The 18,092-nt window shown below is 47.3% G+C and overlaps 1 non-coding gene across 1 annotated transcript; it reads right to left on the minus strand.

Moving 5' to 3' along the window:
• Positions 1 to 9,026: 9,026 nt before the first annotated feature.
• On the minus strand, positions 9,027 to 9,098 carry TRNAW-CCA (transfer RNA tryptophan (anticodon CCA)). Its single transcript has one exon. It is a non-coding gene; the product is annotated as a tRNA-Trp (tRNA).
• Positions 9,099 to 18,092: the final 8,994 nt, after the last annotated feature.

The raw sequence follows: 18,092 nt of genomic DNA on the forward strand, positions 1-18,092 counted from the left end.
CATCCTTGACTGTCGTCAATTCCTGGAAGAATAAGTACATTCTTATAGGATTTGGTGATCTTTGAGGGAAGAGAACAATCTGGAATAGGAAGTTCTTTTTAATCTGAGCGTTAAAACTTTATTTTAACCATTTTAATGGAATATTCTAAGTATTAGTCTGTGTTAGGGAAAACAGTAATAGCGAACAATAATAACTATGTTAGGTAAGTACCATTATTAACATTATCTACAGATGTAAGGACAGATCTGAGATTTGCACCCAGGCAGTCTGACATCAAAGTTAGACTCTTGTTTTAAATTTATTTTTTATACAAATATTGGCTAGTAACCTGTAAAAATTGTATAAAAAGTAAATTTAAAACAAGAGTCTAACTTTGATGTCAGACTGCCTGGGTGCAAATCTCAGATCTGTCCTTACATCTGTAGATAATGTTAATAATGGTACTTACCTAACATAGTTATTATTACAAGAGGTTGTTCAAAGGACTTAATACATAGAAAAAAAAGATAAATGTTAGCTATTATTACTGTTTTCCCTAACACAGACTAATACAGGTTACTAGCCAATATTTCGGAGAAGGCAATAGCACCCCACTCCAGTACTCTTGCCTGGAAAATCCCATGGACGGAGGAGCCTGGTAGGCTGCAGTCCATGGGGTTGCTAAGAGTCGGACACGACTGAGCGACTTCACTTTCACTTTTCACTTTCACTTTTCCCTTTCATGCATTGGAGAAGGAAATGGCAACCCACTCCAGTGTTCTTGCCTGGAGAATCCCAGGGACGGGTGGGGGGCTGATAAGCTGCCGTCTGTGGGGTCGCACAGAGTCGGACACGACTGAAGCGACTTAGCAGCAGCAGCAGCCAATATTAGAAAATATTGGCTATACTCCCCATGTTGTACAACACATTCTCTTTTTGCAAATATTTATTAGGCTGTGTTGGGTCTTAGCTGAGGGTCTTATGTGAGGCACAAAAGATCTTAATTCTTGGACTAGGGATTGAACTCACATCCTCTGCATTACAAGGCAGAGTCTCATCCACTGGACCACACTGTATGATCCATTCTTGAGCCTGTTTTACACCCAATAGTTCATACCTCCCACTCCCCAACCATGTATCCCGCCCCCCACCCCTGCCACTGGTAACCACTAATTTTACATCTGTGAGTCTGTAAAGCTACCAGAATGCCACTTTTGGCCTCCCCTCCCTGCCTCACTGGCCACATCTTCTCAGTCTCCTTTGCTGTTTCCTCTTATCTCCCCGACCTCAAAGTGTTGGAAGCTACAGTAATAAGATCTCATCTCTTTTCTACCTACATTTATTTGCTAGTGATTACAGCTTCATAGTTTGAAATACCATTCACACAGATTCCTCCCAAATTTAAAGCTCCAGCCTGAGCTCCCCCCAGAGCTTCAAGTCTTCAAGGAAAAATTACTTTGGTTCAGTTCTCCAGATGAGATTTCCATGAACCTCCGAAGTGAGATGAAAGGAAGAAATGAGGACACACTCTGAACACCAAACTGAGATTTCACAGGAGGGAAATGAAACTCAAACTTGCCTGGAACTCAACAGGAAGAAGCTCTCCAATAGGTTCCATTTCTTCTGTGCTCTGTTCTTGGGACAAAGAAACATCTTCTGTAGTCATAGCTGGAAAGAGCAGAAGTAAAGCCATGAAGGGGATAAACTCTATCTTCCCACTTACAAATTCGCAAGGACAAAAGCTAGCACAAGCCAGAGGAATTATATACACAAGACCTACTCTACTTAACTCAAAAGGATCAGATACAGATAGACGAAGATAATAACATGAAAGCACTTTGACCAAAAAGCTAAATGCACATATAGTATGTCAATATTTTGGTACACTCCTATGGGAGTGGAAAAGCATGACCTGTTCTTTACCACAAAAACAAGCACTGTGGAATATTCTCCCTTCTACAGCATCAGAGGGAATGTGTATGAGCATAGAAGCACTGAAAGAGGAAGATGAGAGAGGGGAATGTATGACAAGGAGCCTTCTTCAATTCAGTTCAGTTCAGTTCAGTCACTCAGTCGTGTCCTACTCTTTGCGACCCCATGAATCGCAGCACGCCAGGCCTCCCTGTCCATCACCAACTCCCGGAGTTCACTCAGACTCACATCCATCAAGTCGGTGATGCCATCCAGCCATCTCATCCTCTGTCGTCCCCTTCTCCTCTTGCCCCCAATCCCTCCCAGCATCAGAGTCTTTTCCAATGAGTCAACTCTTCACATGAGGTGGCCAAAGTAATGGAGTTTCAGCTTTAGCATCATTCCTTCCAAAGAACACCCAGGACTGATCTCCTTTAGAATAGACTGGTTGGATCTCCTTGCAGTCCAAGGGACTCTCAAGAGTCTTCTCCAACACCACAGTTCAAAAGCATCAATTTTTCGGTGTTCAGCTTTCTTCACAGTCCAACTTTCACATCCATACATGACCACTGGAAAAACCATAGCCTTGACTAAACGGACCTTTGTTGGCAAAGTAATGTCTCTGCTTTTGAATATGCTATCTAGGTTGGTCATAACTTTCCTTCCAAGGAGCCTTCTTAGTGATTTCCCAACATGATGGCTTACTGAGTTTCTCTACTTTGGGGTCTTCTCCTGACATGTGTCTGTTTCCCTTTCCCATCATGCAGGGGCACCTAACCTTTTCATTCTTATCCAGGGTATTTCCTCCACTTGTCCCCACTTTTAACTCCATGTTTATTTGCGTAATTCTTACCATTTTCCTCAACTTCAATGGTCAGATAATCCATGATCAGCTTTTCCTTGTCCTCTTGTTATTGCTAGGACTTCCTCCTAATTCACTGTTTCAGATGAGATAAACATGGACTTTTCAGCAATATATAATCCACTTCTTTGTATAAATCATTCAACTCTACTCTGAAGCTTCAGGGAGAGATTCTGGGGTTAGCCTTGCCCCACTGTGAAATTGATTACACTCCCTGGGGCATCTCCCTCTACCTCTACTCCTAGGAGGCTTATTCCTACACATTTAAGTCCTAGGGCCTCAGTAGTAACTCTGTTTTACTTAGAACCTTCATAATTTAGCCTAGATTAAACTTCACAGTTGGAAGACCCTTCTCTGGAGTCCCCAGGTCAGTCACCTACGTTCCACACCAAGGCAAAAACAGGAGAGAGCCAGGGTAGTGACTGTGAGCCTTAGTCACACACCGGTTCTGTATGATGCACAAATTCTCCTAAGACCCTGAAGCACAGAAATGGTTATAAGCTGGCCTCTGATTAACGTCGCAGTAACTAAAAGTAGAGCTCCCACAGTTACTCAATCCTTCCTACTCATAAAACACAAGGTAGTTGATAGGTGGAATCCTTATACATGTGATTCTTCACTCGCTCTTTAAGACCCTGAAAATAAAACAGGCCGGGATTCCTTTGCACGTTCAGAGTCGAACCCCTTACTCTGGACCCCAAATATAGGCAGCCCCGAAAACTTTAATCCAGACACCCTCCCTCCCCTAACCCCCACTCCCGGTGGCTCAGTTGTTAAAAGAGTTGGCTTGCAATGCACGATACTCGGGTTCGATCACTGGGAGAAGGAAATGGCAACCTACTCCGGTATTCTTGCCTGGAAATGCAAAGGACAGAGCCGCCTGGTGACAGAGCCCCCATGATCCATGGGGGTCACAAGAGTCGGACACGATTTAATGGCTAAACCACCAAACTCTCATAGCTCAAGCACAGAAGAGAAATGAGTAAGACATGGACTCCATTCTTTTCTATCTGTCCCCAAAGTTCAGAACCTGCAGTGTTTCAGTGGAGTGACAGGACCTAAAGCCAACACCAGCGGGAGGCGCTCTAGCTCTCCGAACCTCGGAAGCTGAGCCCTCCAACCCTCACTCTTCCCTTCCCCAAATCCCCCGTCGGCCATGCCCCCTTCAGGCTCCCGGACTCCATTTCCCAGAGTACCTAGCGGCAACCTCGCTTCCGGGGCGCCCCTTAGCTCAGAACAAGGGTAGCCGGCTCGCTACCCAGCCGGAAATACCGGCGGAGCGCCCGAGGGGTGGGGCCGGGAGGCAGGCAAGGCCCAGCCCTTCTCCCGCTGAGGCCGGAACCTGAGAGCCTGGCCGGCGCCGCAGCAGGTGGCGTTAGAGCGGCGCGCTTGACGGACGGGTCGCGGAGACTCGCGCCTCTGACCCGGCTTTCTCTTACCTACGGACTCGTTGCGGACTTGGCTCCGGCTCCCGGGCTGGATCCCCTCCGAGCAGCGCTCTGGGAGGGGCGGGGGCGGCGGACACCGTCGCCTTCTGGACCCACCGAGCTGCGGGGAGACAAAAGGCTCGAGCCCGAGGCTCTGTCTGGAGTCGCATCTGCGCACTTGGAGGCGACCGCGCCGGGTCGGGGGTCCCGGCGGAAGGACTCCACTTCCCAGAGGGCTCGGGGACAGCGGTGTCTGTTCTGGGGCGTCTGCAGAGCGAGGGGAGAGAACTGCGGGCCTTCCTAGTCGGCCTCGAAGTGGAGATCATTCTCCACTTGATCTCTTTTATGAATAAACTGAGAAGCTCCGAGCGATTTTAGCGTTTGATTATTCGCTGGGGGTGGGCGATGCGGCGCTATGACACAAAGTCTTTTTGCTAGTATTTCTTTCTTATGATAGTCTCAGTTCTGGAAACCGAATGCAAACGCTGATTTGGTTGAAAGCATTCTGGCTGATTTAAAAAGCATTGGACGGAGTGAGAAGCCGTTCTCCTGATAAATGAATAAAGTATGAGTTGGCAAGGAAAAGATGTGAGAAAGCAGCAAACAGGGAGAATTGTGCGGCCCTGGGAACGTCAGTAGATGGTTGGAAGGCATCACCGACTCAATGGACATGAGTTTGGGTAGGCTCCGGGAGTTGGTGTTGGACAGGGAGGCCTGGCGTGCTGCGGTTCATGGGGTCGCAAAGAGGCGGACACAACTGAGCGACTGAACTGAACTGAGGAACGTCAGTATGGGGAGGGCCACTCCCTGGAGTCTAAGATCAAACAAGGCAAAAGATACTTCTACCCTCAGTGTCAGGAACACTGGAGGCTCTAGGTCTAGTTCTTCACAGAAATCCAGAGAAACCCACTGCATCTCAGTTGGCATTGTAGTCCAAATCACCATAGTCACCTAAACACTCTCCACCCCTAATCTTTCCTTTCCTCAATCCGTGCTATTCAAAGCAGCCAAGATGAAGATTTAAAAATTAAATCTATTTTGTCACTCTTCTCAGAACTTTTCAATAACTCCTTCTGCCCTGGAGTAAAATGTAAACTCCTTAATTAAATGAAAACATGTGAGAGAAACCAGACACAGAAGGTAACATTTTGTTTCATTTCATTTATAGCAAGTATTCAGAATAGATAAATCTATGGAAACAGTGATTTTCCATATAGTGATTTTTCAAATAGTGATTGCCTAAGGCTGGAGGGGACAGGGGCACAAGGGAATGAAGGGTGACTGCTAATGGGTAAAGGGTTGTTTTGGTGATATATATATATAAAAAACTGTTCTAAAGTTGACTATGGTGAAGGCTGTACAAGTCTGTGAACATACCCAAAGCAGTTCTGTGTACTTTTTTGCCCCGCCCTTTTCCTTGGAAGAAAAACTAGGACCAACCTAGACAGCATACTAAAAAGCAGAGACATTACTTTGCCAACAAAGGTCTGTCTAGTCAAAGCTATGGTTTTTCCAGTAGTCATGTGTGGATGTGAGAATTGGACTATAAAGAAAGCTGAGCACCAAAGAATTGATGCTTTTGAACTGTGGTGTTGGAGAAGACTCTTGAGAGTCCCTTGGACTGCAAGGAGATCCAACCAGTCAATTCTAAAAAGAAATCAGTCCTGAATATTCATTGGAAGGACTGATGCTGAAGCTGAAACTCCAATACTTTGGCCACCTGATGGGAAGAACCCACTCATCTGAAAAGACCCTGATGCTGGGAAAGATTGAAGGCGGGAGGAGAAGGGGAGGGTAGTGGATGAGATGGTTGGATGGCATCACTGACTCAATGGACATGAGTTTGAGCGAGCTCTGGGAGATGGTGATGGACAGGGAGGCCTGGCGTGCTGTAGTTCATGGGATCACAAAGAGTTGGACACTACTGAGCTACTGAACTGAACTGAACTGGGCATGTAAGATCTTAATTTCCAGACCAGGGATTGAACCTGAATCTCTTCCAGCAGAAGCACAGTTTTAGCCACTGGACCACGAGGGAAGTCCTGACCATATGCTTTAAAAGAGTGAATTATATCTCAGTAGAGCTATTTTAAAACACATTAAATTTATAGTGGTATAACCAGGGACATTGTTTTACAGGAAGACTTTTATAAGATGTGTAAGGATGTAGAGACAGAAAAATCCCAGCAAAGTTGTCCATCCACACAAGAGCCTTGATTTTTCTCTGAGATGTTTGAATTTGGGTCATTTTAAGTTTTCTCATCAGAATGTCCTGTGTTTGACAAAATTTCTTTTAAAAAACATATTTTACTCTTAAAAACAACAACTAGTAATTGCATTCTTTACAAACTGGGGCAAAATAAAAACTCTTAGAGTTGTGACTCAAGTACATGAAGGTTTGGAGGGAGAGGGTCTCCATTCTGATCATATCATCTCTTCAGTCTCTGTTTTGTGTTTTGCTTCTCATATGTCAAAATCTCTTCAGATTGATTAGGAGACAGGGACCTCCTTGAGAGCCCAATTTATTTTATTCTCGACCACAGCTCGTAGAAGGGGGCTTGGACATCCTGGAACATTATGTGGGTGTGTGTGGGTGTGAGTGTAATCCTGTTATGATTTTGCAAATGTTTGGGAAATAAATTACCATAACCGCTCTTTAGAGTAACTCTAAAGAGGAGAAAACCTTCAGAAGCGAAGCAACCAGCATAGACAGCGGACTCCCCCAGCAGCGCCCGTTTCTCTTTAGAGAAGCCGGCGCATGGCCAGTGGGGCAGGTGAGTAAGTTTCAGGCACCTGGAGGTACTGAAGGGATGGAGGAAACGTCAGGCATGACCGGCCCCAGGCAGGTAGCACGGAGAGCCAGTCCTGCAGGAACATGGACCTAAGGAGGGGGAACACAGGTCTGGTCCCCAAGCCGCTTTCGTGCCCTCGCAGTAGGACTAGCTCCAGCTAAAAGTGTGAGGAAGGGAGAACAATTCTTTCCCTGGATGGTGGAACTTCCCCCTGGCACCTGCTGATCCTTAGGCAGCTACTGTGTCAGTGGGAACCCACCCACCCTCACCCGCACAAACACACACATTCCTCTGGCTTAGGCGCTATGGGAACCTCGGTCCGGGAGAAGGGGCCGGACCAGCAGCGCTGCTCTGAGGATGGGCGGATCCTCAAAAGTCCAGGGACCGCAGGTTCTTTGAGCAGGCGAGGTTCATGTTATCCGAGCCCCTTTCCCCTAACTCTGTCTATCTCTACTTTTTCCACCTTTCCACCTTGCTTGTTCGTTATCCAGTTGCTCAGTCGTTTCCGACTCTTTGAAACCGTATGGATTGCTTCCCTGTACTATTAATACATCCCAAACCCTCTGGACGCAATGGATCACAAATATTGAATTCTGCAACGGAGAAGTGAGGAAGTTAGCACATAAAATATAAAACAGACTAATACATAAAACACATTAGCTTGTCATCCGGGTAACTGTTATACCCTCAATCCTGAGATTTCACTAACTATTAACCTTTTAAAAGTCACAGCCTGCAGACTTTCCTGGTGGGCCAGCGGCTAAGGGTTTTGCCTTACAATGCAGGGGACACAGGTTCGATCCCTCGTTCGAAAACTAATGTCTGCGACGCAGCCAAATAAATATACATTCAAAAGCGAAAACCCCCACCCACAATTTGTAGGTAGGGTTTTTTTTTTCTTCCTCCTGCCCAGCAGCAAGGCTTATGACACTTTAATTCCCCTATCACTGATTGAGGGCTTTCCTGGAGGCTCAGATGGTAAAGAATCTGCCTGCAATGCAGGAGACCCAGGTTCAATCACTGGAGAAGATCCCCTGGAGAAGAGAATGGCTACCCACTCCAGTATTCTTGCCTGGAGAATCCTACTCCAATATTCTTGCAGAATTCCATGGACAGAGGAAACTGGCGGACTCCACGAGGGTCACAAACAATCCGACACGACTGAGCGACTAACACTTTTTTTCACCATGGATGGAACCCGGCCCTCAGCTCCCGTCCCTCAGCTCTGAGAGCACAGAGCCCTAACCACTGTTTACCTATCTATTCATTTATTAAGCTCAGAAACAGAAAGACTTTCAAACTGAAGAGGGATTGGGGCCGGCTTAATTAATTCATTAAGTGAAAGCTAAATCCTGGTAAGTCTACAACAGTCTCCATTTCCTTTAACTTGGGTTTTTCCTTGCTCAGGTCATGTATCTGGAACTTGATTGAATCACATCCCTCTGGGAGATACGCATTTAAATGAAATCTAAGTAACAGCATGGTAAATTCCAGAGTAATTTTTTCCCCACTCCAGTAGAGTTCAAAAACTCCGTCATCAACATAGTAACTTTTTAATCAGCTTCACAGTGTATTGTCTTTAACCACAATGTTCACGGGGCTTTTGACAGAGGAAGCTCAAACCATGAAGTTTGTGGGGTGGTGGTGGCTGGGGTGGGGTGAGAGGGCAGAGAACCTGACTTCATCAAAGTGACACAAATATCAACCCAGGGAGACTATACCATATCTGTGTGGGGACCAAATAAAACTGTTCACATCAGGGTGAATTCATTAGCGAAGTCTCCTCACCCCCTGTTTTGCTGTCCCATCTGAGGTCATCTGATGTCCCCTCTGAAGCTTAGTCCTGATAAGGAAAAGAACCAAACAACTGACATTTCGGCTCACCTGGGTTTTCTTACCTTTCAGTTAGTGCCTGTCTACTGCTGAATGGTTCACAAGAAGTCTCTCTGGACTAAGGAAAAGATAGGAGAAAATCTCCTGCTGGGAGCCCGCGGACAGACAATTGTTTGGTTCACTACCGAATTTATCTCTTGGCGCAAGAGAAAAAGGTACCTTGACCCCGACGTGATTTGAACACGCAACCTTCTGATCTGGAGTCAGACGCGCTACCGTTGCGCCACGAGGTCCTGGTGGTGGCTCCTCCTGTAATGCCTTAGGGGGACAACTTCAGAGGTTGTCAGGTGTGAGTTCTGTTCTGCTTTTGTTTTCTTTTACTGCTCTTACTACCATTTAGGAATGACTGTAAGCTCCTTGTCCCTTTTATAATGAGTCTATTCAAAGTGAGATGTAAATGAAGCAGGGTCAGGAGCTTAGGGCTCAAAGAATATTCGACCCCCCTCATTCTGGGAAACCCACTCTCCCTACAGAGGTTTTTTTTTTAGGGAGGGATGTTTGGGAAGAGACTGGAAAACGAGAAGTCCGGCTGTCAGGGAAGGCGGGGTGGGGTGATTGGCGCTCCGGGTGCTTTCTGTTTTCCCAGTCTTTCTGCAGGCGGCACGCCACGAGGATTTGGATGTTGAGGCCGGGGAGTGGGGGGGGGGGGGGGGGGGGGGTGGTGGTGGTGGTGTCACACCTACGGAGGAACACAACTTCTCTTTAACAAAAAGGGGCTTAGAAATTTTTTTGCTTTAAAAAAATAACATTCACACATGGGAGACAGGGTAAATTAGGAACTTGGGATTAAAACAAACACACTATATAAAATAGATAAATAACAAGGACCTACTCTATAGCACAAAGAACTATATTTTTTGCTATATCTAGCAATATTCTTTAATGGAAAAGAATCTGAAAAAGAATGCATCCTCAGTCATGTCTGACTCTGCAACCCTATGGGCTCCTCTGTCCATAGGATTTCCCAGGCAAGAATCCTGGAGCGGGTTGCCATTTCCTTCTCCAGGGGATCTTCCCGACCCAGGGATTGAACCCGTGTCTTTTGTGTCTCCTGCATTGGCAGGAGAATTCTCTACCACTGAGCCATAGATGTATATATATCTGAATCACTTTGCTGCAACCTGAAATATTGTAAATCAATTATACTTCCATTAAAAATTAGAAGTTTAATAACTCCAAAGTAGCCCAGAGAAATAGCAGTTTTGAAGAGGGCAATGTGGCATAAACAGACTGTTTAAGGTGATAGATCAATGTATGTCAGCATGCTGAAGAAAGGGTTAATTGAAAAGATAGAATTTGAAGATGCCAGAAAGAAAGATATAACCATATAACCAATGAAGCAAATCCCTTTCACAGTGAGACTGGCTCCTAGGTCCATGGGATTTCCCAGGCAAGAATACTGGAGCTGGTTGCCATCTCCTTTTCCAGGGGACCTTCCCAACCCAGGGATCGAACCTGTGTTTCTTGTGTCTCCTGCACTGGCAGGTGGATTCTTTATCACTGTACCATAGATGTATATACAGTGAGACTGAAGTAAAAAGTGAAAGTCACTCTTTGCAACCCCATGGATTGAATTCTCCAGGCCAGAATACTGGAGTGGGTAGCCTTTCCCTTCTCCAGGGGATCTTCCCTACCCAGAGATAGACCCAGGTTTCCCGCATTGCAGGCGGATTCTTTACCAGCTGAACCACAAAGGAGGCATCCTAAGTCTTTTATTTCAGATTTGACTTTTCTAGCAAGAGAAGGGGGGACAGACGCGCTCCCATAATGCATTAAACAGGGATACTATGGATAATTTTATTTCACTTCTGGGTGGTGAGAGGATGACTCCTCTCTCACCCAATGAGGTCTGTGGCAGTAGTGGTAAATTACATGTGTAGAGGAGCCCTGGCGAGCTGCCCAGGCCATGGGGAGAGCGACTGAGCACATCAGGTTAAAGAAGGGGGATTAGAAGCCAGATGAACACAGAGCAGGTTGGTTATACATGTCGGGGTTTCAGGGAAAATAATGACATTACAGAAACATTAATTTATTGGTGTTCAGTGCCCAAATTACACTCTGGCTCTCACCCTAGCCTCTGTTACCCAGGGAGGGTGGGGTAGGGGGTTGGGGGTGGGTGGCCACACTTCCCACGTCCCGCTTTCCTCTCCCCATCCTGGGGGCGCCAGGTGGGACAGGGGGAGACTGTCACCTGTGGGCCAGAGAGGCCGGCGTGGACAGTAGGGAATAGGTTTGGCGGCCACGTGGCCCCAGCACCCGGGTGGTCTTGAAATGATGACAGAAGTACGAAAGTCACGGAGGAGCCTCAGCGCTGTTGCAGGTGGAGTTAAACTTCTAATTCTTAGACAGTCTTCATTAAATACCAATATGCAAAATGTGAAAAAAAGAAAAAGACGGGGCATCTTGAGGCTTGTTTACCATCACCAAGGATGCTGCTGCTGCTGCTAAGTCGCTTCAGTCGTGTCCGACTCTGTGCGACCCCATAGACAGCAGTCCACCAGGCTCCCCTGTCCCTGGGATTCTCCAGGCAAGAACACTGGAGTGGGTTGCCATTTCCTTCTCCAATGCATGAAAGGGAAAAGTGAAAGTGAAGTCACTCAGTAGTGTCTGACTCCTAGCGACCCCATGGACTGCAGCCTACCAGGCTCCTCCTTCCATGGGATTTGCCAGGCAAGAGTACTGGAGTGGGGTGCCATTGCCTTCTCCATCACCAAGGATACCAAAGCCTGAAAGATGATGCTGTGAAAGTGCTGCACTCAATATGCCAGCAAATTTGGAAAACTAAGCAGTGGCCACAGGACTGGAAAAGGTCAGTTTTCATTCCAATCCCAAAGAAAGGCAATGCCAAAGAATGCTCAAACTACCGCACAATTGCACTCATCTCACACGCTAGTAAAGTAATGCTCAAAATTCTCCAAGCCAGGCTTCAGCAATATGTGAACCGTGAACTTCCTGATGTTCAAGCTGGTTTTAGAAAAGGCAGAGGCACCAGAGATCAAATTGCCAACATCTGCTGGATCATGGAAAAAGCAAGAGAGTTCCAGAAAAACATCTATTTCTGCTTTATTGACGATGCCAAAGCCTTTGACTGTGTGGATCATAATCAACTGTGGACAATTCTGAAAGAGATGGGAATACCAGACCACCTGATCTGCCTCTTGAGAAATTTGTATGCAGGTCAGGAAGCAACAGTTAGAACTGGACATGGAACAACCATGGACATGGTTCCAAATAGGAAAAGGAGTACGTCAAGGCTGTATATTGTCACCCTGCTTATTTAACTTCTATGCAGAGTACATCATGAGAAAAGCTGGACTGGAAGAAACACAAGCTGGTATCAAGATTGCCGGGAGAAATATCAATAACCTCAGATATGCAGATGACACCACCCTTATGGCAGAAAGTGAAGAGGAACTCAAAAGCCTCTTGAGGAAAGTCAAAGTGGAGAGTGAAAAAGTTGGCTTAAACCTCAACATTCAGAAAAGTATGATCATGGCATCCGGTCCCATCACTTCATGGGAAATAGATGGGGAAACAGTGGAAACAGTGTCAGACTTTATTTTTCTGGGCTCCAAAATCACTACAGATGGTGACTGCAGCCACGAAGTTAAAAGATGCTTCCTCCTTGGAAGGAAAGTTATGACCAACCTAGATAGCATATTCAAAAGCAGAGACATTACTTTGCCAACAAAGGTTCATCTAGTCAAGGCTATGGTTTTTCCTGTGGTCATGTATGGATGTGAGAGTTGGACTGTGAAGAAGGCTGAGCGCCGAAGAATTGATGCTTTTGAACTGTGGTGTTGGAGAAGACGCTTGAGTGTCCCTTGGACTGCAAGGAGATCCAACCGGTCCATTCTGAAGGAGATCAGCCCTGGGATTTCTTTGGAAGGAATGATGCTAAAGCTGAAACCCCAGTCCTTTGGCCACCTGACGCAAAGAGTTGACTCATTGGAAAAGACTCTGATGCTGGGAGGGATTGGGGGCTAGAGGAGAAGGGGACGACAGAGGATGAGATAGCTGGATGGCATCACTGACTCGATGGACGTGAGTCTGAGTGAACTCCGAGAGTTGGTGATGGACAGGGAGGCCTGGCATGCTTCGATTCATGGGGTCGCAAAGAGTCGGACACGACTGAGCGACTGATCTGATCTGAAGGCTACCAAGTGCGGGGCGGGGCTTCCGTGGCCCCGCCCAATGACTACCAATCCCTAAGCAGCTTTCTGCCGGGCTTTTAAGACCCTTGCTGGGCGGTCCTGGGTTCAGCAGGCTTTTCATTTCCAGCTAGCGCAGTGATCCTGGAACCACCAGCGTCTCTGAGCTCCAAAAAATCCACCAACGAACTGTGGGACGTATTGTGACTCACCTGCGCAGACAGTAGGTGGGGTGAAGGAGGGGAGGGACTCTCCGCGGCGGGGGCGGGGCCCGCAGGCGCTGCTTCGGGTGACCCCCCCTGGGGAGTCAGGTGGGGGTGGGGACGGGGACAGGCACCACGCCCCATTGTGACACGTCCCGAGCCTCAGCGGGGATTGGCCGGGCGGACGTGGGGTGTGGGGTGGGTATAAAGCCCTGGTCGCCAGGGCCAGCACTGGACACAGTCTTGGTGCCCAGAGGAGGCTCTTCAGCTCCTGCTGCTTCTGCTGGCCCCTTTCATCCAGGCACCTTTTAAAGCTGACGCTACCGAGGTGACCACTTAGGGCACCAGCTCCTCTTCGGAGTCTCGGTCATGGACTCTGGTCTCCCATTTCTTCACCCCTTGGGGAAGCTAAAAACAAAGGCAGAGAAACACAGAAAAGCCATTGGGTTTGGAAGGAAAAACTATTATTCCGATGCTGGCGGAATTGTGGCAACAGGATGCCACCACCAGGATAAACACCAGGAGCTCAGTGACCCTCACAAGATTATGGGAAATCTCAACCAGCTTCAGGAGCTCTGGCTGACAAGGGAAAGAGACATGAGAGTGTGAAAGTACCGTGGGCAGTGAGATCCACTTGCAGGACACTGGAGCGCAAAAGAGAACCTCAGAAGGGATAGATGTCAGGTACTTGTCACAGCAAGTCGTTTCCAGTGTCGAAAAATCTGCAGACTTCTTTGACCAGGGAGATGGAAAAGGTCAGATGGGCAGGTACTGGATGCTTGGAGGAGGCGGAATCATGACAGGTGCTCACTGCTTGGAGCACCAGCCGGAGAGGAAGATGTGGGTAGAAACTTGGAACACATCAGAGCCGAGTGAGCACCATCCACCATCGTCGGGTTCAGGGTCTGCAGGAGGAGAAAAGGGAAGGCATGCTGAGCAGTCAGCCTCATTTAGTGCATTTTCTTTTCCATCAAAGCAGATGAGTGAGCATGTGAGTCCCTACTAACGACTTCTTCATGGGGGAGTTGCCAGCACAATGGTTGTCCCACCTGTGACATTAACATGTACTCCTACCAGGCACACTTGGAGAGCAGTGTGTCCGTGGGATGAGGTCCACGCTCCTTGCACCCCGTGGCTCCCTTCTGAGCTGTGGGAGGCCTCCTTCCACCTGTCCAGGAACTGAGGGTGAGAGGTTTCTGGCAATCCCTCAAGGAATCTGGGTAATGGTTAATTATGGTCTTGTTTTGAACAGGCTCCCCCCTCCCATTGTCTTAGCATCCCACCAGGTCCAGCTACCTTGAAAATTCACATCCTTTGCATGGGGACCTCCGCAAAACATGAAAGGAGGAAAGACCTCATAAAGCTTTCCCCAGCATTTAAATATGAAAAATTTGAAATCTAATGGATGGCTGAAAGAATTTTACAGTTTATACCTGTATCCTGCAAACATTTATCATTAATATTTAAAGGCACTTAACTTTAGCACATATCCATCCATCCCCCATTCACCAACCCATCTTATTTTTATCCACTTCAAAGAAAACTGCAGACATCAGTAAACGGTACGTCAGTAGTCCCGTGCATGTGTTGGATTAGGCCCAGGGAGCCCCTTCTGTGCTGGCTGTGTCCACCCTGTTCCTCACCTTCATAGAGAAGCTGCAGGAAGCTCCCAGGTGAGGGAGACCCAGAGCACTCAATGGCAGGCAGGTCGTGTTGTTGGACAGCAAGAGAAAAGATTATTTTAATTGCACCCACAGGAATGGGATCAGAGAGCTGGCGACAGATTGAGATAACCTATTAGCCACTTGGCAGAGCTTGCTTTAGACTCTCATCTCACTTCTCCCTTTCGTTGGACTTCACTTCCAATTACAAAACTCAACGGGTTTTTATTCCCCCATTTTTAAAAACTGAAGTATAGTTGATTTACAGGCTTCTCTGGTGGCTCAAACCATAGAGTGTCTGCCTGCAATGTAGGAGACCCATATTCGATACCTGGGTTGGGAAGATCCCCTGGAGAAGGAAAGGGCAACCCACTCCAGTATTCTTGCTTGGATAATCGCATGGACAGAGGAGCTGGCTACAGTCCATGGGGTCACAAAGAGCTGGACACGACTGAGCGACTAACCTGTAGTTGATTTACAATATTGTGTTAGTTTCAGGTGTTTAACAAAGTGATTCAGATACATATTTCCAGGTTCTTTTCCAGTATTGGGTATTACAACTATTGCATATAGTTCCCTGTGCTATACAGAGGTCGTTGATACAAAATTACGTGTATATCTGTTATATAAATGTGTGTATCTGTTAATCCCACACTTCTAATTTACTCCTCTTCCCTCCTTTCCCCTTTGGTAACCCTAAGATTTCTTTCTACATCTGTGCAAAACTCAATGGTTGTGAAGAGAGGATCTGCAGAGACCAATTTGAACTGTTTGCAACTTCCTAGAATTCAGTCACTTGATGAGACTGCTTTGGGGAGAGGGGTTTAGAGGAACTTGAGAAGGTGACAATGTTCTTCAAGACAAAACCTGCCCTCCTGAGTGGATTAGTCTCTGAACTGCTCCTCTGAGGCTGAGATGCTTCATCTGCGAATGACGCCTCTGATACTTGCCTCAGCTCTGCTGTGGGGTGCTATGTGTACATCTGGGCTCCATCTGCACTTTCTGGAGCCCAATTCCTGGTTCCCCCAGGAGCTGGTGCCCAGGTCTTCAGACCTCCCAGCACAGCCCCAGGTCTCAATGCCCGCAACCCCAGGCCACCCATCCAAGGGCCTTGCCCCCACGTGGGTTCTCTTTCTCAAGGTCCCAGTCCCTCCCATTTGAGCCTCTCCGTTGTCATTCCGGGTCACTTCATTTGTGCAGATGAAGGTAGGGGGACAGGACCACACTGAGGCTTGTTCACTGTCACCATGGAAACTGCCAGTGGAGTCAGGGTCCTGGACGCAGATGGAAGAGGCAGTCTCCCAGGTCTCCTAAGGGTGACTCTAGGAAGTGCTTCTGCTTGGCTTCCCTGCTCAGGCTCGACCATGTGCCCTGTTCTCCCTCAAAATCAGCCAGTGCTGGGAGGAAGCGTGGCCCTGGGGACCCTGGCTTTCCTGGGGGTGTTTCCCCTCTTTGACCAGACATGATAGTTGCAAGTCGCTGTCTCTGAGCTGCTGCAATTTCTCTGGTAACTGAGGCATCTCCTGGTTCTGTGAGAGATGACAGGACTGGAGAGAGAACAGGCAGGACCAGGGGACTGAGGCAGAAGCTGCAAGGGGCAGGATGTGGCAGAACAGGGCCTGGGACAGGGACAAGGATGGGGTGGTTCTGGAGGGCCTTCAACCCATGTCAAGATGGGAGATGGGGACCAGACTCCCACTGTGATGCTCTGGAAGCCATGACCTCCGACTGGGCAGATTTGGGGGGGACAACGATAAAAGCCCAGGTGCAGGCCAGATACTAAACAGAGAGGGTCTGGACGCAGAGATACGGGTCTCTGGCTCTGTGCCTTCTGCTGATCCCTTCCAGAAGCTCTGTAAAGGTGACCCTGCTGAGGAATCTGCCCTTACCCCAAGCCCCAACTCATCTTACAGGCACAAACTCAGGTCTTGGGCTTCCTGCGCCCACTGTCCCCTCCTCCACCTTGTTCCCCATCTCTGTCTAGGGCTGGGGCTGCTGCATTCGGCGCTCACATCTCCCGGGTCCAGCCTGGCTCAGTACCAGGCTTGAGGTCGTGGTAACAACTGCAGATCCTGGGCTCCTGTGCATATACATCTGAGGCCACCAGAGGGAGCTGCTGAGTGCTGGAAGCCGGGCTGGGACTGGGGCTTCAGGTGTAGGGTTGAGAAATGAGGTGTGTATCCGATGCCTTGGTGTTCCTGAAAAGTAAGGTGTCCCAGTGAAGACTTCTGAAAAATTGGAGAATAATGTTTGAGATTAAATGAACAAAAGACAGCTTTAAAGCCATCCTGAATGTGACAGTCATTCTCTGTGTTTCTATAGTTTTTGCAAATGTGTATTGTTTCATGCAATCATTTTATATCAAGTGATACTGTGCCATGTTGAAAAAAAAAAAAAAGCCATCCAGTATTGTAGATAACTGTGACTGAAGGAAATGCAAGTCACAGAGGGAGATTAGAATAGAGAATGAGAAACTACGTCTTATGAATGTCTAGAGACAGTTTTCACAGGCGCAGAGAGGCAGTCTGTTGGATTTAGTGTTGGCTAAGAATCATTAAAACTTAAGGGCATGGCTTAGAAAAGAGCCCCAGGTTTAGAGGTGTGGAAAGTGAAGATTTTTCTGTTAAGGAAACATGGTAAGATGGACTCAAAGGCTAATGGCTATGGTAGGGTAGGGTGAGGGGTGATTCCGTTCTGTGCCAGAATTTGAACTTGAAATTTTCCAGGACTCTAGTTTATTCTTAGGAACTTACCTCTCAAGACGAGAAGACACCAATTAAAACTGAACACTGGAACTAGCATTTAGTTCAAAATACATCCATGAATTGCAAGAGGTCTTTACAATATTAATGGAATGTTAATGGAAGTCAAAGAAGAAAAAAATCATTTTTGGAGGAGAAACATGCAAAAGACTCCTTCCATAACAAAGAATGGGGTGAAAATGAGTAATGACGATCAAAGGAGGTGAAGTTGTATAAAAAAAATAAGTACCAGAAAATGAACTCCGGGAATTGGTGATGGACAGGGAAGCCTGGCGTGCTGCGATTCATGGGGTCGCAAAGAGTCGGACACGACTGAGCGACTGAACTGAACTGAACTGAACTCAGGAAGAAAACCATGGCTTCTATGTTGCAGCTCAAGTTCTTTCTAGGGAGATGCTACAAGCTATAACCTTGTGGCTGGCACTTGATGCATCCTTTTTAAATTAATTA

Source organism: Bos javanicus, chromosome 25 (assembly GCF_032452875.1).
Source record: "Bos javanicus breed banteng chromosome 25, ARS-OSU_banteng_1.0, whole genome shotgun sequence".
Classification (NCBI taxonomy): Eukaryota; Metazoa; Chordata; class Mammalia; order Artiodactyla; family Bovidae; genus Bos; species Bos javanicus.